Source organism: Salvia splendens, chromosome 2 (assembly GCF_004379255.2).
Source record: "Salvia splendens isolate huo1 chromosome 2, SspV2, whole genome shotgun sequence".
NCBI classification, from domain to species: domain Eukaryota; kingdom Viridiplantae; phylum Streptophyta; class Magnoliopsida; order Lamiales; family Lamiaceae; genus Salvia; species Salvia splendens.
Genome location: NC_056033.1, coordinates 9998202 through 10025122, shown reverse-complemented (window position 1 = coordinate 10025122; position 26921 = coordinate 9998202). Strand labels below are relative to the sequence as shown.

Below are 26921 nucleotides of genomic sequence, written 5' to 3'. Positions count from 1 at the left end.
ATGCGGCGATTGATAGCGGTCGTGAGATCCGCTAGGGTTTTCTCCAACTGCTTGTTGAGGGCCGTTTGCTGTCGCGCGAAATTCTCCTGGTCGAATTTGTGCGTCATCACCGTCTTTTCGGTCTTAGCTGAGCGCTGCTGCAGGTTGTACAACATCTCACTAATCTCCTGTTGCGAGAAGTCCAACAGCGTGGATTGATCGCGGTGGATCTCGGTAGCGTCCTCCGACATGATTGTGTGCGGACGGAGGCGGGGGAAGAGTGAGCAATGGAAGCACCAGTTAATAGGGCGTGGGATCCACCCTATTAGGCTGACGGAAGTGGCTGTTGATTGCGTGAGGCGGAGGGTGATATTGAAGTAAGAAAATAACGAAAGCGAACAAGTTTGCCCTAGTTGAGGTGCTAGGGTTTGGAACAAGAATGAGAAAAAAAATATGCTTTATTTCTCAATGACTCGATCTATGGGAATTCTACAATTTATAGAATTCCCCCTACTTGATTCGGACTTACGACTTGGGAAAGAATCAAGAAGAAAACCCAAGAAGATTGACTCTAAATAAAACGTAATATTCTTGCGGAATAAAATCAAAAGCAAAAAAAATAAAGATTACAAAATCATATTCTACTAAGTGGTGAAATCTTCCAATCGTGATGGACGTGATCTTTTCCTCTTTGGTCGTCCATCCGTTGGGCCTTCTACATGGGCCTTCTCCTTGCCTTTACTCGTCTGCATGGAGGCTTCTTTGTCGAGTGTCGTTGAGGCTCTATCAGCGATTCACATACGTATTTTTTTAATTTTAATTCAATAAACCACATATACTTAGGATGGTTGGAGTAGATTTCTCATCTGTGTCGGGCTGACTCAACACAGCACGACCTAGGACTAGCCCATGCCCGTCTCACAACTACAAATCTTTTACTATTATAATTATTTTTCTACTCATCTTAATATCATTTTAATTATGATTATTCTAATATTTTATATTAGTTTTTTTTTTAAATTTATCCGTATAGAATTTTCTCAAAATTAATTGTAATGAAATAAATGTATATTTGTTTACTAGTAATTATTAATGTACAATATTCATGTAATTCTAAAATAGTAATCAATAAATATATGTGAACTATCAACGAAAATATAAAATGGGCATAGACTGTCTATGCCCATTTTTTGATATACAATCCTGGACAGTCCAATTCACCTACTAATTAAGCGAATTTAGAAGAATTTACTTCAGTGGTGGGCCTGAATTGGGACGGCCCCAAGTTGTCTCTTATAGGCCTAGACCGGGCAGGGTCATTTGGCAACTCCGTGCTGAAGATGAATTTGAGAATTTAAATATTTGTGAGATATCCGAAGGCATTTATTTTGACATTTATGATAATACTAAATGACAAATATACTAGTAAATTAAAAGACGAAATGTGTGCTAAACATGACAAATGACTCAAATAAAAAAACCAAATAGCAACAAGCATTAATGATTCATAATGAACTTTCAAAATTGCACATTCACGGCCTAAAAAATACTAATAATAAGTATCAGAATTTTTCGCTTTGCACATTTATGATGCTTTATGCACAATTTTCGGTATAATATATTCTCCTCCGTCCGTTATTTTTGGTCCGTCTGTCAATACTTGTCACACTTACTTTTTATTCCATCCATCCACAATTAATTTGCACCAATTTCCTTTTTCGTTCATCCAAAATTAATTACTTTCCCCGTCCCATAAATATATTCTTCTTTTTCATTTTGGGGCGTCCCACAAAATTAGTCACCTTGTACTTTTAGTAAGTTTTTTCTCTCTTATAAGGTATGTCTCATTTTCTACTAACAATACTTCAATCATTTTTTCTTTCTATTTCTCTCATACTTTACCAATTTTGCATGAAAACTCGTGCCGCTCCCAAAATCTCTTTTTTTAATGCGACGGAGGGAGTACTACTTTTAGTAATAGGCCTCTCATTTCACTAACTTATCGCACTCACATTTTAATATAAAACTATATAAAAGTAGGACCTACATTCTACTAACTTTTTCAACCCATTTTCCATTATATTTCTTAAAACTCGAGCCGAGTCAAACAGACTCAATTAATCATGGACGGAGGGGGTAATACTAATTTTGGTAGTTGACTCACAGTTCACTAACTCATTCACTTCACATTTTATTAGTACTATAAAACTAATATATAAAAATAGGATCCAGATTCATCTAATTTTTTCAACACATTTTATTTCTTTATATCTGTGTCGGGTGACGTTTAATGACAAATGAAGGAGTATAGTATACCAGCTTCGGTACAATACACTGTACCAAATTAACCACTCCTATGAACATGCCATGACTCATGAGATGAGAGTGACTTTTTCTGGCCATCCTTCAATCTAGTCTAATAAGGGGAGTAACATGGTATTCACAACACAATAGAACAAAACATTTCTTTATATTTACAAACACCCTCAAATGGAAAATGCAGTACACTAGAGTATTACACTTACTACTTTGATTCACGCACAGATATGATATTACTAATGTGAAATGGAAATAAGCGCCTGCGACTGTTTCTCATACTTGAATCCCAACCCCTTAGAATCATCAGCGCACCAAACAAAGATCCCATACAGCCTTCCCTCACTCTTGAGCTTGCAACACGCCGTGAAAAACCACCCGTCCGGCGCCAGCCCGCCGCTCCCGTCGCTTATGAAGCTCGGCAGCACCTTCCCGCCCCCTAGTTGCCGCTCTGCTCGTCGAAATACCGCAAAAACTGCGCCACCATCGTCCCCTCATCGTACGCGTAGAACTGAAAGTTCACGTAGTCAATCAGATCCCCGTACCCTTCCACAGCGCCATGTAGTGCCTCTGCACCTCCTCGTCATCAAACGGCGCCATCGACGCGAATGAAATGTTGGAATCTTGAATTTAAGATGTCCGGTCAACGAAGTTTGACCAATAATAAATGTGACGAGACATTTAATTTTTGGAAATTAAATGATATAGCGTCGATCTACGTTCCGCATAGATGACCATAGTATATTCACTTTCTCAAATCCGATTCCCGGTGAGTGAGAAATAGTGGATAAAAGTTGGTCACATTGTAGCTTTTGATAAAGCTATGAGTTGAAAGTGTAGGGAGTAATTAACTAGTGTTAATTATCCCACATAGGAGATGAGACACATCTTTAAATGTGTATTTATTAAGTGACTTATTACACTTAGTAATTATCGTGGACTAAGATGGGTGAAAGAGCCCACACGCGCGTCGAGCCGAGCCGAGCCATGCCCGTGCACTTGGATCTTGGCAATTGGTCTTTGGGCTTTGGGCTTTGGGCTTGTCCCTAGATCCAGACTTAATGTTTTGGACCACCTCAGTTTTGGGCAGCAGACTGATCAACTCGACATGCTGCGCCTTGATCTAGGGAGTGTACATCGTCTAGATTCAACGTCGACCACTCCAGCTTTCAAACTCGTAACGACCGGCGGTTACAAGCCCGCCATGATGAGCCATGATGACAGCCATCAAGGCTGAGTTGACCCCCGCAGTGGACCAAGCCTATAAATAGGCTAGTCATTCCTTGCATTAGTATATAGAACAACATAGAACATACTCACAAGCATCATACTCTCTCTGCATTGTCTTTCTTCCCGAAGCTCTGCTCTCTCCTCTTCCAGTTCGCCGGAGCTTTGTTGATTGCGGTGCTGCTTCACCTGAGACGTAGTCATTTATCTTTGGGGACGACACGCCAAACCGAGAGCACTACCGGGGCGTATCTCGTCTTGCGGAAAGAGGCCTCCTCGACTCGGCTAAACACTTTTACGGTCTTACTGTTTCAATTTTTTCAATTGTAATTTCGGTTAAGTTCATTCTTTTGTATTCCTTCTTTGGGTTGTATTACTCCCGACTTTTATCTCTTGTTTGAAGTAGAATCCCAACAATCACAAGACGAGATATAACTTGCCTTTGAATGAATCTGGACCTCTAAACTGAATTAATCACTTTCGAAACTTAATACCTTTGCTGGAGATGTCGACTGAATCCAACACCGTCGCTGCCACCACCACCGCCGCATCTCCATCCACCATGTCGACCACTGCACCGGTCAACACATCGTCGATTCCGATGATGATGCCCACTCCCGGGCACTATCCATCTTCATTAACAACGCCTTGAAGTTTGTTAACCCCCATGGGCCCACTGGTGGATCCACCTTGAGTGGATCGATTGGTTTCACATTTAGTGGTTCCTTCGGATCCTTTAATGGATCGAGTGCTGGGGCCTTCGGGTCTCACACGAATGCTGTGGCCTTCGGGTTTCACGCGGGTGCTAGTTCCTTCGGGGCTGGTACGACCATGGCGGGCTCTATGCCCAACATGAATGGTGGGGGCTCTATGCCCAACCACGTTGTTGGCTCCTTCGGCTGAAACGGAATTGGTTCCTTCCATGGACCAAGTACGGCACCTTTGGCACCAAGAATGATGCCACCTGCCGAGAAGCCATCAAAGTTTGGAGGATCCGACTTCAAAAGGTGGTACCAAAAGATGTTGTTCTACTTGACAACATTGGGCGTCGCCAACTTCCTCACGGAAAACGAGCCGCCCGCGCCAAGCGATCGAGAGACTAGGCTCGAAGTCATGGCGGACTATGAAGCTTGGAGAAAAGGAGATTATCTTTGTAAAAATTTCATTCTAAGTGCTTTAGATGATAGTTTGTACAATGTATACTTCGTTGTAACCATATCAAAAGAGATATGGGAAAGCCTAGAAATGAAGTATAACATAGATAATGCTGCAGGTACTGAACAAGTTGTAGCATCCAAATTTATGGACTACAAGATGGTCGACTCTCGACCCATCATGGAGCAAGTTCAAGAGCTCCAAATGATCATCCACGCATTAGTGGCTGAAGGGATGACCTTGCCCGACAAATTCTTAAGGTGCACGATCATTGATAAGCTTCATCCCAGTTGGAAGGACTTCAAGAGCTATCTCAAATACAAGCGAAAGCAGATGACCCTTGAAGACTTGTTCGTGAAATTGCGCATTGAGGCTGATGTGCGTAAAAGCGACCAAAAGGCTAAGGGCTTTAGCCCACTTGAAGCCAAAGCCAATCTGTTGGAGTGGGCGGTCCCTCCAACAAACGCCCTCGCCCAAGTCAAAATGATAAAGGGAAAGGAAAGCAGCCTGCAAAGAAATTTGAAGGCGAATGCCAAGTGTGGAAAAATAGGCCACTTTGCCAAAGACTGCCGCAGCAAGAAGAAGAAGCCGGCAGCCCACGTCGTTGAGAAGGAGTTCAAAGACTGGGATGAAAATGAGCTCATTGATGTGGTCACCGAAGAAGCCAACTTGATTGAAAACAAGGGAGACTAGTACATCGACACTGGAGCAACTGCTCATGTTTGTGCCGATAGGAGTAAGTTTTCAACCTACAATCCTATTGATGGGAGGAAGATCAACATGGGAAATCAAGCATCATCCGAAGTCAAAGGAACTGGAGATGTGATTCTCAAAATGACGTCTGGCGTCTCTGTCACGCTGAAGGATGTGCTGCATGTGCCCGACATCCGAAAGAACCTAGTCTCTTGATCTATACTAGTTAATAAGGGTTTTTAACTTGTATTTGAATCCGATAGGTTTGTTTTGTATAAGTTTGGAAAATCCCTCGGAAAAGGTTATGTAACCGATGGGCTATTCAAGCTTAGTGTGGCTACGCGCCATGGTCCCAAGCCTTTGGCTATCAATAACAATGCGTCTACTTCCTCTTACTTGATTGAGTATTCAAACTTGTTGCATTGTAGATTGAGACGGGCTAGACGGGCTACATTGGAGAGAAGCTGTTCAAAGCGAAATTGATTCAATTTTGCTAAACCACACTCGGGTATTGGTAGATCTACCTGAAGGTGCGAAACCTCTAGGTTGCAAATGGGTACTTAAAAGGAAATTTAAGGCCGATGGAACAGTGAATAAGTATAAAGCCCGACTGGTAGTAAAGAGTTTTAAACAAAAGGAAGGACATGACTTATTCGATACCTATTCACCTGTAACAACGATTACATCTGTCCGAGTGCTTCTCGCTATTGCTGCATTGCACAATCTTGAGATTCATCAAATGGATGTAAAGACCGCGTTTCTAAATGGTGAACTAGAAGATGAAATTTATATGGAACAACCCGAAGGGTTTGTAGTACCTAGACAAGAGAAAAAGGTATGCAGGTAGACGTCACCACGGTTCCGGAACCGGCGGTTCACGGTTCGGAACCGCCGGTTCCGGTTCAATAAATTGATGAACCTGAACCGGCCCGACCAAGGTGTGGCGGTTCCGGTTCGTGAACCGTGGAACCGCCGGTTCAAGTGAACCGTGGAACCGCCGGTGATTGGCCGGTTCCGGGCCGGTTCTGGGCCGGTTCGGCCGGTTCGGCGGTTCGTTTTGATTTTTTTTTTTTTTTTTTTTTGCATTTTGTAAATTGTAATTCAAGTTTAAAATGTAAAAAAACTTGCGTAAATAACATTAGAATGAAGCGATGTACAAATGTAATTTTATTGATACAAATTACAACTTCAAAATTACAAATTACAACTTTAAAATTACAAATTACAAGTTAAAATTTACAAATTACAACATAAAAATTAGAAATTACAACTTCAAAATTATAAATTACAAAAGACTTAAAGTCTTCATTACAATTTACAAAATTACATATTCGAAATAAAGGGGAGAAAAAAGAAATAAAGGAAAAGGACTTGAGCTCAACTTAAATTTAAACTTAAATTTAAAATTTAAGTTGAAATATAAGTTGAGATGCCTACGTATCCTCAATGCTCAATTGCATTTTGGAATCAAAGTCCACGTAGTTCTCTTACCTTGCTTACCTATTTGGCTTGATCGGAAGTATTGGCGCCTACTCTTCTTCGTCGGGGAAGTAGTCTTGGTCGGGTTGTACTACTAGTTTGTCCCAATCCGGTTCTTGGTCTCTAATTTCGGCGGAGCACCAATCATCAAGTAACATGGTGGCTTCCATGTTTTGTCCGGTGAGCCTACTTCTTCGGTCGTCCAAGACGTTGCCTCCAACACTAAAGGCGGACTCGACGGCGACAGTGGAAGCCGGAACCGAAAAGATCTCCTTGGCCATTGATGCAAGGATGGGAAAATCTTTCTCGTGTGAAGACCACCAATCTAGGACGTCGATTTGTTGGGGAACGGGACCTCCTTCTTCCTCATTGAATGAAAAGTGTGAGTCTAAATATAAATCTAACTCACTTACCGAATGTGCCGTCCTTCCTCCGCTGCTGAAGGCGTATAGGTCCGCCAATTGGGATTGGGTGTCGGGGTCATCAACTTGGAAGAAGCCAAAGTTCTGTGTTTGACGGGGGGGTCTAGGTCGAACTTGGTGGGTAGTGTTGTACTTGACTTCGTAATCGTGAAAGAGAGACCGCAAGTCGAACTCAAAATTTCTTTGGAGGCTTGGGAGGTGGGGGAGGTTTATTTGGAATGTTTGGGCAAGGTTTATGTAGTTGTCGTCGTCGTCAGTTTGCAAAGCTCGGAGTGGTTCAAGATCAATAGAAGCTAAACTGTTGTAATAAAATTCTAAAATTTTGAAAGTACCAACTAGTTTCCACTTTGGATCCAAAACTTTGGCAAGCAAAAACACTGTTGGGATCTCATTGAAATACTTGAGCCATTTTTCAACCATGTAATATAAAACACACATAAGCTCAAGATTGTTTGCGGAATTTTTCATTGCAGTTTTAAAACCAAGTGATATGATCATGCAATGTTATAAAACACGAACGGATGTGCAATAATACACACCCGATAACTCCATAGTAGCACTTCGAAAATTTTTGAATAATTTAAATAAACTCAGGCTTTGTTCCCAACAAGAAGATGTTAGATATAAATCATCAACATGGTAAGTTCTATAAAAATCAACTAAATAGTCTATATGCTCCATTGTAGATTGCAACATGTCATATGTAGAGTTCCATCTAGTAGAAACGTCTAAAGTAAACTTTGTGTACCTTATTTTCTTCGAGTGGCAATACTTCTTCCACGCCTTGCCAATTTGAGGCTTCCAGTGGATCAAGGATACAGCTGTAGTAATAGGTTGAATATGTCTTTGCCATAAAGACAAAGCATCTTGTACACATAAGTTTAAAATATGACAAATACATCGTTGATGAAAATACTTACCACTTATCACCGGGGAGCAAGCCGCAATTAAATCGGATATACTTGCGGTGTTGGCGGTTGCGTTATCAAAACCAACCGAAAATATCTTGTTGCATAACTCATACTCATTCAAAACTTGAATAATTAAAGAAGCAATTGCTTGTGCGGTGTATGGGGAAGGAAATTGTCTAAAACCAATCAAACGTTTATTTAAAGACCAACTATTGTCTATAAAATGACAAGAAATACCCATGTAAGAATTTCGTTGGAAAGAATCCGTCCACACATCGGAGCAAATATTAACTTTGTGCCCCAAGGTGGATAGACTCTTTGCAATTTCCATTTTTTTTTCAAAATACTGCCGGTTGTTAGATCTTTGAGCAGTAGAGGGGGGAATTCTTTTTGCAGCAACATTAAAAGCTTGTTGCATAGTCATTTCATATTTTCTGTCATTAAAAAAATTGAACGGCAAATGTTTCATTGCCGCCCATCTTACCATGGTATCGGTAGTATTTTTGGGATCGTATTTAAATAGTGGCGTACCTGTTTGAGACGATGAGCCGGCGGGGAAGTTGATTTGGGTTTGGGATCTAGAATGCCCAAATTCCACGGGGTGTTTTGCCTTCAAATGGCGTGTGAGAGTACCATATCCCCCACCGATTACAAATGGATAGACTTTATCGCAATAGTTGCAATAAGCTTTGAACTCGCCTGTCTCCACGGTAGTGGTCGAATCATCAGGATTAGAAATTACCACCGGGACCTTCTTGTAATGTTTGGTGAAGATGTCGGATTTCAACTTTGGAGGCATCTTCTTCTTTTGTCTCCCGGAAGGAGGAGGAGCTTCGGCCTCCTCGTCATTTTCGCCAACTTGGCCGGCGCTAGAAGGTGGGAATTGATGCGATCCATCGTCGCCTTCGTCCGATGATAGATTCACATCGTATTCGAAACGCGAATCCGAATGTGGCTCTTCGTCGCCGAGGGTGGCAAGTAACAAGGCCGCATTTCGATCTTCTTCCTCCTACGAGAATTATACACATTAAAACATATCATATAACATATTAAAACATATTAAAACTTACTAAAACATATTAAAACATATAAAACTTACTAAAACATATTAAAACTTACTAAAACATATTAAAACATATTAAAACATATTAACATATTAAAACTTACTAAAACATATTAAAACTTATAACATATAAATCAAAGGAAGGACCACGCTGAGGCATTCCACAATAGGCCATCTTGCACAAGGATATAAGAAAAGGCGGTAGTCCGCACATAATCTTTTTCCGAGCAAGTATACCAAATGGTGCTCCCAAATTAAAGACTTATCATATAACATATTAAAACATATTAAAACTTACTAAAACATATTAAAACATATAAAACTTACTAAAACATATTAAAACATATTAAAACATATTAACATATTAAAACTTACTAAAACATATTAAAACTTATAACATATAAATCAAAGGAAGGACGACGCTGAGGCATTCCACAATAGGCCATCTTGCACAAGGATATAAGAAAAGGCGGTAGTCCGCACATAATCTTTTTCCGAGCAAGTATACCAAATGGTGCTCTCAAATTAAAGACTTATCATATAACATATTAAAACATATTAAAACTTACTAACATATTAAAACTTATATCATATAACATAATAAAACATATTAAAAAACTACTAACATATTAAAACTTATTATAACATATTAACATAGTAAAACATTTAATTTAGAAGTTTAGAACTTACTTGTAATCGAAGAGCGGCTCGCCTTCCCACCTCCTCCGCAACTTGTGCTCTAGAAGGGGCATGACGACGACGAGAGTCACTTTGATCTTGGGCAATTCCCTTGCCCCGATCACCACCACGACGAGATGAAGACATGATATTATGGAAATTGGAAGTAGAGAATAAAGAGTAGTGTTTATGTGATATTAACGTAAACAAGAACAACGTGAGTAAATTATGAGCGCAAATAACGTAAACAACTTGAGAGAAAGAGGATGGAGAATAGAGAAATTGAGATTGAGAGAGAAATTCTTATCAACACAAGAATGGGGTAAGTAGAAAATGAAGATGAGGGGGTATTTATAGGGGAAAAATGTGATTAAAACAAGAAAAAAAAAAAGAAAAAATTTCAAATTTTTGAAATCCGGCGGAACCGCCGGTTTACCGCCGGAACCGCCGGTTTTACTCGTTGAACCGCCGGTTTTTGGTCAGAAACCGCCGGTTTCGTCAACGGTTTTCTGACAAAAACCGGCGGTTTCTGACCCGGTTTCTGAAAAGGCTACGTCTAGGCCGGTGGTAGCCTGAAAAGGTGTCGGAACCAGCGAACCGCCGGTGAAAACCGGCGGTTCGGAACCGCCGGTTACGGTTCGCAAATTTCATGAACCTGAACCGGCCCGTCGGAACCGCCGGTTCCGGTCATGGTTCGGAACCGCCGGTGACGGTTCCGGGCCGGTTCAGCCGGGCCGGTTCGGTTTGGTGATGTCTATATGCAGGCTCGTAAAGTCTCTATATGGATTGAAACAAGCGCCATTGCAATGGCACTTGAAGTTTGATAATGTGATGTCATCAAATGGGTTTAAAATCAACGAGTGCGACAAATGTGTCTACATCAAGAGCACTAATAACGGTCATGATATAGTGTGTCTATACGTTGATGATACGTTAATCTTGGGTAGCAACACTCAAGTAATTAATGATACAAAGGCCATGTTAAAGAGAAACTTTGACATGAAATACATGGGTCTAGCCGATGTATTTCTTGGAATGAAAATTCTAAGAACGTCTGATGGAATCATCTTAACACAATCACATTATGTTGAGAAGATATTGAATAAATTCAAAGCCTATGATGGCGCGCCGTTTAAGACTCCAATTGAACTCGACATTCACTTGAGCAAGAACAAAGGTGAGCCCATTGCACAAGAAGAGTATGCACGGGTCATCGGGTGCATTATGTACTTGACTAATTGCACTCGACCTGACATTGCTTGTGCCGTGAACAAGTTGAGTCGTTACACAAGAAATCTAAGCAAAGAGCATTGGAGAGCTCTTGTGAGGGTTTGAGATATTTAAAACATACTCAAAATCTTGGGCTACACTTCTCGAGATACCCTCCGGTACTTGAAGGGTACTGTGATGCAAATTGGATATCCAACAATAGAGACTCACTTTCAACAAGTGGATACATCTTTACTATTGGGGGTGGTGTTGTATCGTGGAAATCCACAAAACAGACATGTATAGCCCGATCAACAATGGAATCGGAATTCATTGCCTTAGATAAGGCTGGTGAGGAAGCCGAGTGGATTAAGAACTTCCTTGAAGATATTCCATGTTGGTCTAAGCCAGTGTCACAAGTGCTGATCCACTGCGATAGCCAAGCGGCTATTGGAAGGGCAAACAATGGCTTCTATAACGGTAAGTCTCGACATATACGTCGACGACATAACACCGTGAGACATTTGATCACAACAGGGGTGATTACAATTGACTATGTGAAATCAATAGAGAATCTAGCTGATCCACTAACTAAAGGGTTAAACCGTGATCAAATGAATAAGTTGCTAGAGAGAATGGGTTTAAAATCCACAAACTAAAGAATTGTCATAGTGGTAACCCAACCATGATGACTGGAGATCCCAAGAACTTGGTTCAAAGGGACAACTAAGCTATGAGAGTTCATGAGAAACACTCAACTATATCTATTCCCTAGTGAACAATAGAGTTTTGGAAAACTTGCCTAGTGGTGAGGCTAAGTCTATGACTTTTAATGACTCCTAAGGATCTCGAGGAGATTGAGTTCTCAAAGAGACCGAGTAGGGCAAGATACTTGATTAGGAATCACCTATATAAGTGTGAAGTGAGGTCGCTTCAAATACAACACTTATGGATCTAAAGTGGTGTCCAAGGCCGCAAAGGACACAAAATGTGAGAACGGATGAGGTTGAGGTGTTTAAGCGTTAACACCATTGTCTTGGTGCACGCCGTGGGGGATTAGTTCAAAGCATCGCGCTACTAAGCTGCTTGTGTATCCGATGGTGTCGACTATGGAGGGTTCAAAGCCAAAAACTACCTATTTTTATGTTTATATACCTCGTGAGGGTTGAGCTTGTGTCTGCACGCATATGCATTTGGCTATTTCCACTCATGTGGGGGATTGTTGGAATCTTGAATTTAAGATGTCCGGTCAACGAAGTTTGACCAATAATAAATATAATGAGACATTTAATTTTTGGAAATTAAATAATATAGCGTCGATCTACGTTCCGCGTAGATGACCGTAGTATATTCACTTTCTCAAATCCGATTCCCGGTGAGTGAGAAATAGTGGATAAAAGTTGGTCACATTGTAGCTTTTGATAAAGCTATGAGTTGAAAGTGTATGGAGTAATTAACTAAAGTTAATTATCCCACATAGGAGATGATACACATCTTTAAATGTGTATTTATTAAGTGACTTATTATACTTAGTAATTATCGTGGACTAAGATGGATGAAGGAGCTCACACGCGTGCACACGCGCACCGAGCCTAGCTGAGTCGTGCCCGTGCACTTGGACTTGGACTTGGATCTTGGCAATTGGTCTTTGGGCTTGGTTCTTGGGCTTGTCCCTGGATCCAGACTTAATGTTTTGGACCACCTCAGTTTTGGGCAGCAGCCTAATCAACTCGACATGCTGCCCCTTGATCAGCAGCCTGATCAACTCGGCCTGCTGCGCCTTGAGCAATGGCTTAACCAGTGTCTTGATCAAGTCACGAAGTCCCCATGTGACGGTTGAACTAGGGCTTGTACAGCGTCTAGATTCAACGTCGACCACTCCAGCTTTCAAACTCGTAACGGCCGGCGGTTACAGGCACGCCATGATGAGCCATGATGATAGCCATCAAGGCTGAGTTGACCCCCGCAGTGGACCAAACCTATAAATAGGCTAGTCATTCCTTGCATTAGTATATAGAACAACATAGAACATACTCACAAGCATCATACTCTCTCTGCATTGTCTTTCTTCCCGAAGCTCTGCCCTCTCCTCTTCCAGTTCGTCGGAGCTCTGTTGATTGCGGTGCTGCTTCACCAGAGACATAGCCATTTTATCTTTGGGGATGACACGCCAAACCGAGAGCACTACCGGGGCGTATCTCGTCTTGCGGAAAGAGGCCTACTCGACTCGGCTAAACACTTTTATGGTCTTACTGTTTCGATTCTTTCAATTGTAATTTCGGTTAAGTTCGTTCTTTTGTATTCCTTCTTTGGGTTGTATTACGCCTGGCTTTTATCTCTTGTTTGAAGTAGAAACCCAACATGAAACGACGTCGTTCCTCTTTAGCGCCGTGATTAGCTCCCCCACGCACCGCGCGAACATGTCAGGTTCCGTTTTGAAGTGCTCGTAGTCAACATTTTGAAATCCACGTCTCCGGCGAGGATGGGTCGAAGAAGGCGCTCTCGCCGTCGCCCACGCTGTCCCCGCCCAAGCTGAGGGCGACTTTGACGTTCGGGTGTGTTGAAGAACTCAATGATACAATCGATCAAGAACAAGCAATAGTTGAGGGAAGAAGAAAGAAAAGTGTTTGAGAGAATTATGTTGTAATCTTTATTGAATCAAGAAGTAACTACAATGTATCACTCTTTACAATGATCTCTCTAGTCTATTTATACACATCAAGAATCAAGTGAGTGAGCAAGAGCTTTACTCTTTATTTGGTTACAACCGCTAGAAACATACTATCAAATGGCTAGTAGTCGTTGGAGTTTAACTAACTTTTAAATTCCTTCTTCTTGATTGTGTGTTGTGCATTCCATCTTCACTTCCTATGCACATGCATTACTTCAACTAGTTAAACTTCATAACAATCTCCACCTTGACTAGTGAAGCAATGCTCAGAAACTTACTGCACACAATCCTACCAATCTGCAGCAGTATTCAAACTTCTCCTTGCTCAGTGGCTTCGTGAGCATGTCAGTTGGGTTATGAGCTGTGTCGATCTTGATCACCTTCACTCTGCCACTCTCCATCTCATCCCTTATGAAGTGCAACCTCACATCAATGTGTTTGCAACGTTCATGAAATATTTGGTGCCTAGCAAGACACAATGCTCCACTGTTATCACAATGCACTGCCACACTCCTTTGTTGCACTCCAAATTCAGCTATGAGTCCAAGTAGCCATTTGCTTTTTTTACTGCTGAAGTCAAGGATATATACTCAGCTTCGGTTGTTGATAAAGCAACCGCATTTTGCAGACTTGACTTCCAACATATGGCTGATCCAAACAAGGTGAAGATATAGCTAGTCTGTGACCTTCTAGTATCCAGCTGCATAATCTGAGTCACAATAGCCTATCAAAGGCTCTTCCTCCACTCCACCATCACCAGTTAATAATATGGCCAGCTTATCTGCTCCTCCAAGATACCTCAGAGTCCATTTCAGGGCACTCCAGTGTTGTCTGCCAAAGTCTGCCATGTATCTACTTGTTGTGCTTATAGCATGTGCTATGTCAGGCCTTGTACATATCATCAAGTACATCAAGCTGCCTACAATATTAGAGTAATGCACTAACTCCATCTCCTTCTTTTCTTCATCAGTTTTGCTCTCTGATCCTTTGACAGCTTGAAATGCATAGCCATGGGTGTTGTTGTGCTACTCATATTATCAACTCTGAACTTCTTCAGGGTCTTTTGGATATAATCAGTCTGGAATAGGCAAAGCTTCTTCTTGCTTTTATCCCTGATAATATCCATGCCAAGGATCCGTCTTGCATCACCAAGATCCTTCATTTCAAAGTCAGATTTTAATTGATCTTTCACTCTCCTAATTTCTTTAATGTCTGGCTCTGATATTAACATATCATCCACATACAAGATGAGGTACACAGGATCTTTATTCTTCTCCCTCTTCACAAATACACAGCTATCATAAAGAGATCTAGTGAAGCCCTGATTTGTCAAGCTCTCACCAAATTTCAAGTACCACTACCTGCTGCTTTGCTAAAGTCCATATATGTTTTTCTTGAGCATACAAACTTTCTGTTCAGAGCCAGGAACTTCAAAGCCTTGTGGCTGAGCCATATAAATGGTTTCTTCAATATCTCCATTTAAAAAGGTCGTTTTAACATCTAGTTGCTCCAGCTCCCAATTCCTCTTTGCTGCCACTTCCAAGAGGATACGAATGAAATTGTGCTTTACAACAGGAGAATAGACTTCATTAAAATCTATGCCCTCCTGTTGGCTAAAGCCCTTTGCAACAAGTCTAGCTTTAAATCTGATTCTCTGTGAACTTGCTGACTCTATCTTCTTCTTGAACACCCATTTGCATCCAATGATTTTTTGATAAGGTTCCTTGTGAGGGAATCCTTCCATGTGCCCAAGAAATACCCAAAGTAGTGTTTGATCTCACTTTTTTTTGTGTTTTCAAAGATAAAGTAAAGATAAGTTGAGCTAGCCACAAAAATTAAACTCAAAATGGTTTTGGATGGAGAGAAAGAAGGTGAGAAGAAAGTGTAAAGAAGGAGGAATCCTCTTTGAGGACCTATGACCTCCCACAAAAAGATGTGGGCAACCCTAGGCTACTTTCACCCAAAGCAAATACTCCATTGGCTCCACATTAATGACTACACAACCATAAATGCATACCTATACTTGATTTAGCCAAATGAACATAAAAACAAGCAACCTACAATGTAGGAATTTGGATAGAAATCTCACATGGGAGATGCTCTCAAAGGAGTCTTCATAATATCATTCATCAAAGTCTGCCCTTAAAGTCTTACAAAAAAGATATTTATAGTTAGGGTTGGAAACCCAAGAAAAGGGCTAAAAAACAAGGAAAAACGGATGTAAAAGTTGAATCGCCCGGCCGGGCGTTTTGGGAAAGTGAAATCGCCCGGTCGGGCGAACTTTCTGGATTCGGCGCTGCTTCTTCAAACGCCCGGTCGGGCGTTCTGGGATGGTGAAATCGCCCGGTCGGGCGAACTTTCTGGAATGTGGACGATGCTCAGCGCACAAACGCCCGGTCGGGCGTTTTGGAGGTGTGGATTCGCCCGACCGGGCATTCCATCTGCCTCCTCCATTCCCCTCCTAATGAAGTTTGAAACGCCTTCCCGAAGCCTTTGTCTCATTGATCTCGTGACGGGCCTTCCGGGCAGCTTAAGGGGAGTCGTGGTCGGGTCAGCCCGGGCCTTGGACTTTCCGTTTGTATCATCCTCTCCCTCTTGAGAAGGATTTGTCCTCAAATCTGGGTCGTCCCCTACAAAATCAAACGGGCTCAAGTCAGCCACATTAAAAGTACAACTCACGTTATACTCACCGGGAAGATCAATGATGTAGGCATTGTCGTTCACACGCTCTAGGACCATAAATGGGCCATCCCCTCGCGGGGCAAGCTTGGATCTTGCTTTGTCGGGAAAACGTATTTTCCGAAAGTGTACCCACACCCAATCTCCGGGGTTGAACAACATTTTCTTTCGCCCTTTGTTCACCCTTTGAGCTACTTGTTCCCCCATCTTGCGGATTCGTTCTTGCACTCGAGTGTGCACGTCTTGTACAAACTTGGCCTTCTTCATCCCACCTACATCAACCATATAAGACAAAGGCAAATCGGCCGTGGACAAGTCCAACGGGGTGAGTGGATTGAAACCATAGACAACCTCAAAAGGGGATTGTTGGGTGGTGGAATGTATGGTCCTATTATAAGCAAATTCGGCTATAGGCAAACATTCTTCCCAAGAAGTTTTATTTTCAAAAACCAAGGCACGGAGAAGAGTTCCCAATGAGCGGTTTACAACTTCCGTTTGACCATCCGTTTGGGGATGTGCGGTGGTAGAGAAAAGAAGTTTGGTGCCCATCCTACCCCAAAGCGTTTTCCAAAAGAAACTCAAAAATTTGACGTCTCTATCACTTACAATAGTTCTCGGGACCCCATGGATTCTTACAACCTCCTTGAAAAATAAACTAGCAATGAATTTGGCATCACTTGTCTTCCGACATGGAATGAAGTGAGCCATTTTGGAAAACCTATCCACCACCACAAAGATGCTATCATTTTTCCGAGGAGACATTGGGAGACCTAGAACAAAGTCCATGGACAAGTCTACCCAAGGATGTGTAGGAGTAGGCAAAGAGGTGTAAAGACCATAATTGTTAGATTTAGACTTGGCTTGCCTACACTCTAAGCAACTACTACAAAACTTTTCAACATGCTTCTTCATGCAAGGCCAAAAGAAATGCTCACTTAGTATGTCAAAAGTTTTAAGCAACCCAAAATGACCCATTAGGCCCCCTAGGTGAGCCTCCTTAATCAACAAGTTTCTCAAAGAGCATGAAGGTATGCATAACCTATTCTCTCTAAAAAGATAGCCATCCAACTTATAGTATTTATCAAAAGCACCTTTTTCACAAGCTCCGTAAATAGAAGAAAAGTCATGATCATGTTCATAAAGGTCTTTAATAAACTCAAATCCAACATATTTGGAGGCACACATAGTAAGCAAACGCTTTCTCAAACACACGGTATCACTCACAAGTAAAGTGCCATCATGCAAGGTCTCAAAAGGCTTCCTAGAAAGAGCATCGGCAACCACATTGTCCTTTCCCTTCTTGTACCTAATGACATAGGGAAAAGTCTCTAGGAAAACACTCCATTTAGCATGCCTTTTATCAAGTTTATGTTGACCTCCTAAGAACTTAATAGACTCATGATCCGTGTGTATCACAAACTCCTTGTGCATCAAGTAGTGTTGCCAATTCTCAAGGCAACGGACTATAGCATACAACTCCTTGTCGTATGTGGGGTAGTTCAATTGGGCTTGATTTAGTTTTTCCGAGAAGTAAGCTATGGGCTTACCCTCTTGCATGAGAACTCCCCCGATCCCCACACCACTTGCATCACACTCAAGTTCAAAAGTTTTATCAAAATTAGGGAGTGCTAGTAAGGGAGCATGCGTGAGGTCATTTTTCAAAGTACTAAACGCTCTCTCTTGCTCCTCCCCCCACTTAAACTCAACATTTTTTTTGACAATGTGGTTCAAGGGTGAAGCTTTTGTGGAAAAATCCCTAACAAACCTCCTATAGAAGCTAGCAAGGCCATGAAAGGACCTAACCTCACTCACATTCCTAGGTGTTGGCCATTCCCTAATGGCTTTCACCTTTTCCTCATCTACCCGCACTCCTTCCTTTCCCACAACAAAACCAAGAAACACAACTTCCTCAACACAAAAAGTGCATTTAGGCAACTTGGCATATAAAGTATGCATTCTCAACACTTCAAGCACATTCCTAAGATGACTAGCATGCTCTTCAACACTACGACTATAAATCAAGATATCATCAAAATATACCACCACAAATTTCCCAATAAAAGGACGAAGTACATGATTCATCAAACGCATGAATGTAGAAGGGGCATTAGTCAAACCAAAAGGCATCACAAGCCATTCATATAAGCCAAACTTGGTTTTGAAAGCGGTTTTCCATTCATCTCCCTCTTTCATGCGAATTTGGTGATATCCACTAGCCAAATCAATTTTAGAGAAACATATAGAGCCACAAAGATCCTCTAACATGTCGTCTAACCTAGGTATAGGGTGTCTATATTTGATGGTGATTTTGTTAATTGCCCTACAATCTACACACATCCTCCAACTTCCGTCCTTCTTAGGTACAAGAATGACGGGTACGGCACAAGGAGATAGAGATTCACGAATTAGACCTTTGGCAAGGAGTTCCTCGACTTGCCTTTGTAGCTCTTGTGTCTCCTTGGGGTTCGCCTTGTATGCGGCCCGGTTTGGGAGTGATGATCCCGGCAAAAGGTCAATTTGATGCTCGATCCCCCTCATGGGAGGGAGTTCACTCGGGAGTTCTTCCGGGAATACATCTTCAAATTCCTGCAACACACTTTGGACAATCAAAGGATACGGGTCAAGGTTAGTAGCTAAGCACAAATCCTTACGGACCACGAGGAGAACAGAGAGGTGATTGTTTAGTGCCCACCCAAGGTCGGTTTTACTAGCTATCAAACATTCCTTTCCCCCTCTTGTTTGTGGGTGCTCTCCATTGGGCGCTTTTATTTTTCTCTCACCACCCCCACTCTCACTTGGCTTTTTTAGCTCACATTCTTCTACTAGCCTTTTTTCCCTATCTCTCTCTCTTTCCTTTTGTAGATGTTGGCTAGCCTCAAACACGGCACTAGGTAGCAATGGCTTCAAACGAACCTTCAACCCGTTGAGCATGTAGAAATACTCATTCGTGAAGCCATTTTTGTAGGCCCTTCTATCAAACTCCCATGGCCTCCCTAGCAAAACATGACATGCCGTCATAGGAATGATATCACATAGGATTTCTTCCTCAACTTCTCCAATCTTCAATGGAACTTTGCATTGAGCCTTCACCCTCAACTCTCCGGAGTCCCCTAACCATTGCAATTTGTAGGGGTTTGGGTGTTTAAGTACCTTCAATCCCAACTTGGCCACCAACCGGTCACACACCACATTTGTACAACTCCCTCCATCTATATGACCAAGCACGTCTTGAACTTCACCTTACACTTCATATGAAAGATGTTGCACCTTTGCTCCTTATGCTCCTCAAGGTTGGGTTGTACATTGAGCATTCGGAGTACAACCATAGCCCTTAAGGGTGTATCTTCTTCTTCGCCACTAGAAAAAGCTATGTCGGTGTCCGGGCTCACTTCTTTAGTGCCCACACCCTCCCCATCTTCTTCATCTTCCTCACTATACACGCTACCATCTTGCCCGATAACCATTACCCGTTGGTTTGGGCACTCGCGTGCATAATGGCCATACCCCTTGCACTTGAAACATTGAACCTTCTTGTCTTCCATAGGGGCTATAGCTTTAATAGGTTGAGTACCCGGTAAAGCCTTCGCGATCGGCCTCCCTTGCGTGTTTGGATTGGCCATGTTTTCCACCTTCTTGCCGGGAGCACTCCACTTGCTAGTCCCCGTCCCTCCGGTTTGGCTAGACGCCCATTTAGCCCGGCTAGAAACCAACTCCTTACTTTGCCTCTCAAAAGTGTCGGCAAACCCAATCACCTCATCCAAGGAAATTCCCCTCAATGCCTCCACTTGCACCTTGTGCTTCAAGTTGATGTTAAGGCCATGGATAAATCGATCTTGAGTCGCCTCTTCTCGCTCCTCCACCCCTACCTTGCTCATCAATGATAGGAGTTCATAGTAGTACTCCATTACGCTCTTCGTCTCTTGCTTCAAATCTTGAAATTCCCCTCGAAGTCGGAGGAAATAGGACTTTGGTACAAAGGTAGTCCTCATGAGCTCACACAACTCCGCCCACGAACCCACTTCCCCTCCCCTAACCATCCTTCTCCTCCTCATCGTATCATTCCACCATGTATCCGCATTGCCACGAAACTCGGCTATTGCCACCTTCACCTTATCACCTTTCGAAAAGTTATGGAGTGAGAAAATTTTGCTCATTTGTGACTCCCATTCCAAGTAGGCCTCGGGATCAAACTTGCCGTGGAACTCGGGAAATGTGTGCTTGATAGACTTGGTGGGATCATCATACCGCGGCTCCATCTCCTCCTCATAGTTTTTATATCTTCCATGCCTACCATTCCACCCATGGTGCCCCATGTTTCCATTCCCTTTTCCGCCCATCATGTTCCCGAACCTACCATTCCTATTCCCATTCCGTCCTCCTCCTTGTCCCCCACGCCCCCCATGATCGTACCAACCATATGGCTCTTCCTCTCCATTACTCCCCTCGGAGGCATCATGATGTGTGTGATTGCTCCTAGGGGTGTTTGACCTTGATAGTCGCACGGCCTTCAAAGCGTTGAGCTCGTCGTGGAGAAAAGTTTGGTTTTCATGGATGGATGCTTGGTTCACCTTGAGTTCCTTCAAATCCCCGAACATAGCATCTTGAGTGACATGCATTGTGGTTTGGCCTTCTTTTAGATCCCTCAAATCCGTCATAATTTTTTCCATCAAGTTTTTCAACTCATCCCCCGCCACACTAAGACTCGTGCTCGCACCCGGTTGCGGATCCCCCATCGTGGTGGATCTAGTACGAGGTGGCATTCACAATGGTACCTACAATAAGAAATAAAAATAAACTAGGATCTAGTCCTAAGGGTTAGTAAAATCCACACTCACACACACAAGAAGGGGAGATTTTAGTAAGAACTCACTTCCCAATTGGTAATTCACTCACCAATGTCACTCGGAAAAAGGCTTAGAATATAGTGAGGGCTAGGTTCACTCACTCTCAATATCCAACTTCCAAAATGCAAGTGCTAAGACAAATCAATCAAGGTATACACATAGGCAATATAACCAAGCAAGTAAAGCCAATAAAGCATGTGAAAGTAAGGTTCAATGCCTAAGGAAGCTAACAAACAAACTTAGTTGAGCTGAAAATTTATGTAACTCTTGGCTGATCTTTAGGAATTTTTTTTGATATGGCTACCCAACCCCAAAATTGATGAAACTTAGTAGATAACAAGATTAAAGGGTTTAGAATGAGGGAAAAATATCCCCAATATAGCAGGTTATCAAGAGGACCCTCGATTTTACGTTTTCCCCAAATCTGTCAAACTAGGGCACAAAACAGGGCAGCAACTTCACACATTAATTTGACCTATCAAACGATGGAATTTTTGGCTGAGATTTTTCAGAAAAATAGTTCATATCTCAAGGTTCATGCACACCAAAAATCAGCTCAATCCTACAATAATTGACCAATAAACAAGCAAAGGCTAAAACAAAAGAAACAAGGAAAAACAAGGAAAATGAAATTTCATAGAGGTTTAAAATCAAACACTTGGTAGGCACCTAGGCTCTAGATACCAAATGATAAGGTTCCTTGTGAGGGAATCCTTCCATGTGCCCAAGAAATACCCAAAGTAGTGTTTGATCTCACTTTTTTTTGTGTTTTCAAAGATAAAGTAAAGATAAGTTGAGCTAGCCACAAAAACTAAACTCAAAATGGTTTTGGATGGAGAGAAAGAAGGTGAGAAGAAAGTGTAAAGAAGGAGGAATCCTCTTTGAGGACCTATGACCTCCCACAAAAAGATGTGGGCAACCCTAGGCTACTTTCACCCAAAGCAAATACTCCATTGGCTCCACATTAATGACTACACAACCATAAATGCATACCTAGACTTGATTTAGCCAAATGAACATAAAAACAAGCAACCTACAATGTAGGAATTTGGATAGAAATCTCACATGGGAGATGCTCTCAAAGGAGTCTTCGTAATATCATTCATCAAAGTCTGCCCTTAAAGTCTTACAAAAAAGATATTTATAGTTAGGGTTGGAAACCCAAGAAAAGGGCTAAAAAACAAGGAAAAACGGATGTAAAAGTTGAATCACCCGGCCGGGCGTTTTGGGAAAGTGAAATCGCCCGGTCGGGCGAACTTTCTGGATTCGGCGCTGCTTCTTCAAACGCCCGGTCGGGCGTTCTGGGATGGTGAAATCGCCCGGTCGGGCGAACTTTCTGGAATGTGGACGATGCTCAGCACACAAACGCCCGGTCGGGCGTTTTGGAGGTGTGGATTCGCCCGACCGGGCATTCCATCTGCCTCCTCCATTCCCCTCCTAATGAAATTTGAAACGCCTTCCCGATGCCTTTGTCTCATTGATCTCGTGACGGGCCTTTCGGGCAGCTTAAGGGGAGTCGTGGTCGGGTCAGCCCGGGCCTTGGACTTCCCGTTTGTATCATTTTTCTAAACTCAGCCTTGTCCACTAGAATCCATGTTTTGTTGCTGATCAAAGATTCAACCTCGTCTTTCATTGCTTGAACCCACTGATCATTTTCTGGCCCACTTATTGCCTCAGCATAGGAACTAGGTTCAGAAGATTCCATTTGTTTAGCCACATGGAGAGCATAGTAGAGCATCTCATAATCATTGAATCTAGCTGGTGATCTCATATTTGCTCTCCTTGGCCTGTCCCTTGCCAACTGATATTCCTCCGGGCAGTTTTGTTGCTGCAGATCATCAGGCTCAATCTCCTGACTTCCCTTAAATCCTCCACCTGCTTCATCAACTTCTATACTTGCACCATCAGATGAAACACCTTGCATGTGAGTCAGTGGAGAATTAATATCAGTTGCCTCTGTTGTTTCTTCATGATTATTGCTGGTCAGAAAAGGCATATTGTCTTCCATAAAAACAACATCTTTGTTGATCACCACCTTTTGTTTCCCAGGCTCAACGCACCATAGCCTATACCCTTTCTCTCCTTTCTGATATCCAAGCATAACACATTTCAAGGCCCTTGCATTCAATTTTCCTTGCTTCAAGTATGCAAATGCCTTGCACCTGAAAGGCCTCAGTCTATAGTAGTCAGGCTTTGATCCATACCATCTTTCATCTGGTATTGGGCCTCCTATGCCTGAAGAAGGGCACTTATTGATCAGGTAGGCTGCAGTGCTCACTGCTTCTGCCCAGAACTGCTTCCCAGCCCCAGAAGATGACAGAAGACACCTCACTCTTTCTAGTAGAATGCGGTTCATCCTCTCTACAACACCATTCTGCTGGGGGTTTGCAGGAACGGTCCTATGTCTCCTAATGCCTTTATCCTTGCAGAATGCATCAAATTCTCTTGACAAATACTCCAAGTCATTATCAGTTCTGAGCACTTTAGGAACTCTACCTTTTTCAATCTCCATCTCCTTGCACCAGCTCTTAAATGTTTTGAAAGCCTCTGATTTCTCTTTCAAGATATAGACCCATACTTTCTAGAGAAATCATCTATGATAGACATATAATACTTTCCTCCACCGAGACTCTTGACTGGAGATGGACCCCATAAATCTGAACGAATGTAATCAAGAGGGGAAGTTAAAGTGTGATTACCTGCTCGAAATGAAATTTTCTATGCTTTTCCAAGCAAGCAATCTTCACATCTCTCCATCTTCCCTTGGCTGTTGATACCAATCATCTCCCTCTTAATTAATGCTTTTAAAGTCCCTTCAGCAGGATGCCCCAGCTTGAGATGCCATATTCTTAGATCACTCATCACAGCAACATGGGACTCACCAGAAATCACAGTAGCCTGCAGATAATATAGGCTGCCTGCTCTGTGAGCCACCATCTTTACTTGTTGATTCTTGCAGACTTTCATTTCTCCATTCTCATAAATAAATGAGTATCCCTTTCTTTCAAGAGTGCCAAGAGACACAAGATTCCTCTTAACCTCTGGGATATACCTGACCTCTGAGAGGATCTTCACTGATCCATCATTCAATCTCAGCTTTATGCTGCCAATTAATTTGATGCTGCAAGCTTTGTTATTTCCCAGCAACACTGATCCATTAATCATGAAACCAGTCCACATTTGGACATATGTGGAATGAGCAGCCTGAGTCCATTATCCAAGAACCCTTTTCAAGTCTATCCATCACATTCATGACTTCAGCAGCATCTTCACCATCACTACTGATCATATTCGTGTGAGACTTGCTTTCTGAGGCTAGCTTCTTTTTCCAGCCAAAACAATCCTTCTTCGAGTGCCCTGGCTTCTTGCACCAGTGGCAAGATCTTGTTTCTTTCAACCCAGAGCTATCATTCTAAGTTTCCTCAACCTTTTTCTTGAACTTCTTCTTGTTCCACTTCTTGATGTTAAGTGACTCAGGCTGTGATTCAGGGTTTCTTGAACTGCCTTTATGCAATTCTTTTGCCATAAGTGCAACATGGACCTTATTGTAGGTGATGCCTTTGTCTCTTCCATAAAGAATAACATCGCTGAATTGATCATAGGAGCTAGGCAAGACATTGAGTACCAGAATAGCCTTGTCCATTCACTGATCTTGACATCCACTGCCTCAAGATCATCAACAGACTTGCAAAAGTCCTCCCGCTGCTCCACAATCGACTTATCTTCAGAAAAACTATATGAATAGAGCCTTCTTTTCTTATATAAGCGGTTAGCTAAAGACTTGGCTAGATAGACATCATCTAGCCTCTTTAAGATGCCAGTTGCAGTCGTTTCTCCTTGCACTTCACATAGCACTTTGTCTCCAAGACATAAAATGACAGCACTATGTGCCTTTAACTGCATCTCATCGAGTTTAGCTTGAGCCTTCTCGTCCAGTGCAGGCACCTTTCCCTTCCCATTTGATTCAGCCGAAGTCAGAACTGCTGCAAGGCCTTGCTGCACTAGAACCGCCCTCATCTTCATCTTCCATAAGCCATAGTCATTTTTCCTTGAGAACTTCTCTGCCTCGAGTCTCGCTGCCATTGAAAACAGTTGCTTTGATCGATCAATCGCCCTTCCCACAGACGGTGCCGATTGTTGAATAACTCAATGATACAATCGATCAAGAACAAGCAATAGTTGAGGGAAGAAGAAAGAAAAGTGTTTGAGAGAATTGTATTGTAATCTTTATTGAATCAAGAAGTAACTACAATGTATCACTCTTTACAATGATGTCTCTAGTCTATTAATACACATCAAGAATCAAGTGAGTGAGCAAGAGCTTCACTCTTCATTCGGTTACAACCGCTAGAAACAAACTATCAAACGGCTAGTAGCCGTTGGAGTTTAACTAACTTTTAAATTCCTTCTTCTTGATTGTATGTTGTGCATTCCATCTTCACTTCCTATGCACATGCATTACTTCAACTAGTTAAACTTCATAACATGGTGCTTGGTCTTGATGGCGGCCACAGTGCCCGGGCTAAGGTTGTCGGTGTCCCAGAACACGTTGAACTTGCCGTTGGTCGGGGATGGCGAGGATGAGGCTGTCGTGTAGTCGATGGCGAACGAGAGGATGTAGTGGAACTCTACGCCCGAGTTTATAGGGATGTCGGAGAACGTCACTTGCTTGAATTCTGCTCCGAGATATTCTCGGAACAGATTCGAATTATTTTTGGGCCTTGATTTCGTGCATGACGCGATAATCAAGGCTTGGAAGACCAAGAGAGCGCCTGTTTGAAGTAAAGATAGCCCCATTTAATTTGATTAATAAGGTTGTAGAGACTAGATATACATAGAAGTATATTAATTACTTTCAAATTACTGGAGTTATGGAAATTTAGGACTTTGAAACACCTTTATATAGTGATCAATCCTTTTGATTAGTATGTAGGGATCGGACCACCAGGATACTAGTTACTAGTACCTCTTTTGTTTTAGACCGCTTACTAAATTGGTTAGACTCAGAAAGAACAAGCCACAATACAAAATATTGGCCCAGACTAATATTAATAATAGCCCACAACTAGAAGTGATCCAATTTCTACAAGTACTAACTATGCGTGCCGTTTATGTAGAATAGCTATGATTTGAATTCTAATACTAATGAGTATATATGCTAATTTAAAGTCTACTGAGTAATTGTAAGTGAAATATAACAACGAGATAGGATAAGACTTGCTACTTAGCTGTTTCAGATCGTTGCAATTGTCCCACGCTTAAAACATGGCAAGAGTTGGAGATTATTTCCATAAATTTGGAGTTATTTGATTTTGCAATCACAAAATACTATTTTAAGCTAATGAAGTTAATCGTATTCAACTCAACAGTCATTTTGATCAGCTACATCCAATTGACTTTAAATTTAATCGCTTTTAGAAGAAATTGGATGCATAGCACATGACGAGCAACTGATGCAAAATATAATCCTTAAGCCTAAAAAATATGATCACTATAATGTAATTAATCAGCAAGAGTTTAAGGTTTGATTATTTGTCCGTGATCTCAAAATTGTCTCCATGTGATAAGTTTGTGGAGTCCTCGTAGATTAAATAT

At 42.0% G+C, this 26921-nt stretch overlaps 1 pseudogene; it reads right to left on the bottom strand.

Moving 5' to 3' along the window:
- Window positions 1-2534: 2534 nt before the first annotated feature.
- On the bottom strand, window positions 2535-26123 carry LOC121773235 (annotated as a pseudogene).
- Between the last annotated feature and the right edge of the window lie 798 nt (window positions 26124-26921).